The sequence below is a fragment of the Arachis ipaensis genome, chromosome B09 (assembly GCF_000816755.2).
Source record: "Arachis ipaensis cultivar K30076 chromosome B09, Araip1.1, whole genome shotgun sequence".
NCBI classification, from domain to species: domain Eukaryota; kingdom Viridiplantae; phylum Streptophyta; class Magnoliopsida; order Fabales; family Fabaceae; genus Arachis; species Arachis ipaensis.
In genome coordinates this window covers 79,940,768-79,945,026 of record NC_029793.2, presented here as the reverse complement: position 1 = coordinate 79,945,026, position 4,259 = coordinate 79,940,768, and the positions used below count along the sequence as shown (strand labels likewise).

At 31.7% G+C, this 4,259-nt stretch overlaps 1 long non-coding RNA gene across 4 annotated transcripts in view; it reads right to left on the bottom strand.

Annotated features, from left to right (window-relative positions):
• Positions 864–4,259, bottom strand: part of LOC107616581 — a 4,056-nt gene continuing 660 nt past the window's right edge. The window contains exons 2-6 of one of the 4 annotated variants that reach the window (XR_002354847.1): positions 4,017–4,184; positions 3,744–3,847; positions 3,270–3,665; positions 1,892–3,187; positions 864–1,135 (exon numbers count right to left, since the gene is read on the bottom strand). This is a non-coding gene — a long non-coding RNA (uncharacterized LOC107616581). Of the gene's footprint in view, positions 3,188–3,269; positions 3,666–3,743; positions 3,848–4,016; positions 4,185–4,259 lie in introns of all 4 variants that reach the window. The other 3 variants (XR_002354848.1, XR_002354849.1, XR_001614563.2) reach the window with 3 other exon arrangements.

Here is a 4,259-nt window from a genome sequence, read left to right as displayed (position 1 = left end):
TACTTGAATTTATATTTGTGGATATTCCAGAAATAGGAAAACAAGCTCCTGACTCGTAAGGAATATCTGTATTTGTATTTTTCTCTTTGAAATGTTTATCTGCATAAGCTAACTGCGTCTTATTTAACACAATAATGACTGTGAGGTATGAGTGGCAACTTGAATGACAAATTACAAGAAGACATATAGTTATACAATAAATATAATTTTTCTTTTGCTTGAAAAAAAAAAGATGAATAGTACCTCATTTACTAGTGTGCATGATTTTGTTGGTAACTTAAAATATTTATATTTTTAGGTTAATGATGCTACAAGGATGCGACTTGCATTGGATTTGATTCTAAAGCCCACAACTTGATACTGCATAACGTCATTGACTCTGCTACTGGGAATTATAATAAGTATAAGCAAGAAGATTCAAACAAAAATTAAAAATCTGTAATTGTCATGTAGTCGTGTTTGATTTATATTTAGAATTGTTAGTTTAATCACTTTTACTTAATATTTATATTACTTGCTTCCTCTAAAAAGTTTAAATTTCTACTAGCTATTCATTACTTTCTATTTTTTTTTTGTTAGTATTGATCATAATTCATAACTCGTGACTTTTCCTTACCAAGGCAAGTGTATATTATCTTGAAAATTATTATCAGTTAGAATTCTTGCCAAATGGCATACACTCGTAGATTATTACACAATCTAAAATCAACTTTATTAGTATTTGCTAAATTAATTAATGACATTTGATAGTCACGAATATTCAACAAAATTTATTAATCATTTTATTCTTTCTCAAACTTCTGATGCTCTAACATAATTCAAGATTCAATTTTAGTAATATATTCCTTAAAAATTAAATTAAATGCATAACTCTTTTCATGAAAATCAATAACTCCGTCTGTTTCAGTCTTACACGTGATAACACGGTAATATTAAACAAAAGCCTCACTCAAAACTCCAAACTAAAATGGATATAGACAGGTGAAAAAAAATATTGTCTCCAGAACAAAATTAAATCCTAATAGAGGATCACCATCAGTTCTTAATAGCATGATGCCATTCTCAAGGAGCAACCAAAGTTTTTCCAGCAACTTGGTCAAGATCCTTTCGTCCGTTTGAAGTTATTCTCTTACCCCTAAAATACAAAAGGGAAAAAAAAAGAAAAATTACCATACAATTAAGTAAAGCATCATGGTTTCTCATGCCAACGTCATTTTAAATAACCACACTTTGAGACGCACAATACTAAATTTCCAAATAAAATATATATAAATAAATAAAAATTTAAAAGTAGTAGCTATTCAATAATTGCTACTACTTCGGTATGCTCAGTGGCTTCAGTGCAGTGAATGAAGTAGCGGCATAAGAAGAAGAAGGAGGAGGAGGCTGCATTCATGAGATTCGATTTTCTTTGAAGGCTGAACTTGTAACACTACCCATACCCTCATACTTGGTGGCGTGCCTATATATCAAGGTACTAACTTTCATAATATTGATTACATTGCGTCATTTCTTCTTTCTTTAAGCTTCCTCCTGCATTATTACATTCACTACCTTGCTTTTACTCTCACTCAAATATTCATCTTTCTGATTTTGGAGCCATACACTCGCAGACTATAGACTCTTCCTCCTGCATTATTACATTCACTACCTTGCTTTTACTCTCACTCAAATATTCATCTTTCTGATTTTGGAGCCATACACTCGCAGACTATAGACTCTGGTTAGCATTATTTTATATAATTATGTGTTTATTTTAAGTCGTTTAGTTTATGTAATAAGGCTTTGCTGTTGTTTGTTAACATTTGTAAATAGTGTTTATGCCCTTAGTTCATTTTGTACCCTCGAGTATTTTTTGATTTATAAGAGCTAGAAGAGAACGAAACTGAACCTCTTTGAACCTGTGAAACTGGTCATCTTATGAGGAACCTGGATGATTTTGGCAAAGAAATGCAAGAGTTAAGAGTAAACATGTGTTTATCATAAAAATGTACTCAACCTGGTAGAGTCACAACTCCATTGGGAGTAGCCTATAACCATTAAATCTTTTTTCTGTAACTTATGAATAATATTTGAAGATACAATCAAAAGTTTACCATATATTAGAACCACAATAAGAACTAAAAATCTACCAACAACATACTTCTCTATCCTGATTAGATGTAGGGGATAAAGCCCTTAACAACCACATGCAAATAAATGTCACATTGTACATAAAACTAAGGGTTTTCTTGCATTTTTGTCAGTGATTATAGGCGGATAAGTAGAAATAACATGCAAACTACACTAATCCATAAATATAAAAATGTTCTATTTACTACACAATAAACCAACTGAATGTGAAGTATGAGCTTCAGAATCCTAAAACTCAACACAAAAATCAAGCTTAAATTTGATCAAACGAATAAAATAACTAGTATATGGTACACAACAAATTATAACATCAATTTCAGAACTTCAATAAATGTAATCTCATAAATTTTCCAGTAGACGCATACTAATGATAGAAACATGTATATATATATATACAAAAATATAGACAACCAGAATATTTTATCACCAGTAGAAGTAATTAAATGATTAGACATGAAGCTTGGCAAATGACCAAAGTTGAAATCTATAAGCAGTGCATAAATAAGTAGTACAATCATAAGTAAAGGTAGTATGTTGATTTGTGAAAGTAGAATGTTCTAATTTTGCTAAACTGACAATTATTAGTAAACGGTGGTAATATACAACTTTCTGGTCTTTAAGATTTCCAACGAAATCCTTCATCACAAAATTAACGAATGAAGTTAATCTGCAAGTCATAAGAAAACTGATCCAAAAATTAATCATTAAATGCAAAATAGTGGATAATTTCATAGCAACTCATACATAGATGCACAGAAAGTATATAAGAATGGCAATACAACAAATAGACTACCTTAGACCAAATTTTAGCATAGATCGTCAGTTAAATAAAGCTATTTGTCAAATCACCAAGATTCTATAAGAAACGCAGAAGAAAAAAAGAAAACAAAAAAAGAAAGAATACTAAATTGGAGGCTTGGAGCTATTGGGGTTGCTTTCAGTCAAAGCAACCACCCCAGCATTGATATTTGGCTCTTGAAGTCTTCCTACAACCACCGTTTTGAAGTCCTTGCCGCTGCCGGAGGAGGTGTTCTAGCATTTCTCTCCTTCTCATCTAAACATAACCTTGTTCTTAGTATGATGAAATTGCAAAACATATTTATAGAAAATTAGCAGCTCTAAAGGTTTTAACTTACACGGTACTGGTTCCCTTCTAGCGAAGATATGCGATTCGACCCGGATTCATGAATTCTATGTATCTTTTCCGTGAACATACACGGTGAGTACACTGAATTAAACAGCCTTTATTATCAGTATCTGTATTAAACATTTAAATTTAAGTTATAAGGTTTGAAAAAATTTTGAAACTTATCTGTGGGAACGACTACTTCTATTGTTAAGTGCAGCAGAACTGACAGCACTGTTGACCTCACTAAGTTTCATGAAAGTCAGAACATCAGCTGTAGATGTCACTAGACATAATATAGCATAAGGAAGACTCAATTCATCATCATTGCAGCTCCTAATCTCTAACTTGTTCATTGTAAATCTTGACCATTTGAACATAAATGTCATATGTTATAATGTCTTTCCTGTCATTAGACATTCGAAACAAATTGTTAACAGCAAGATAATTGTGTTGAGGAGATAATTTTCATTAAAATCGTTACCATGTTTTTATTATGAAGAGAAGCAGCAAAGTTTTCATCAATATTTTCTTTGGCTTCCAAGATGCAATCAACCAGTAGCTTCACAAGTGATTCTACATTTTCCTCTACATCCAATAGAGTAATTAGAAAGAATGGAATTAGATGAGTATGAAGAATACTTTGAAATCACTTTCAGTAGCTGTTTTTTTATCACTTGCAACCAAAACAATATATTTCATATCAGCAGATGATGCAAAATTAGATACAATATATGAGCAAGACTGAGTGATCAACCTTCTCGTTTCTGAAAATTACTCTCAACAGAATGCACTTTTTTCCTATGGCAGAAAAATCCAATCGCTTACATGCATCAGAGGGAAATGCAGCTGCAGCTCTCGAATGAATTCTACTGGCTGGCTTCATAAGTAATGGAGATCTTAAGTGCCTGTTGGAGGATCCATTCTAGCCATTTGTCATCAATAAAAAGTCATTACCAAGCAATTCAATAAAGTGGATTAGTAAAAACATCATAAGGTG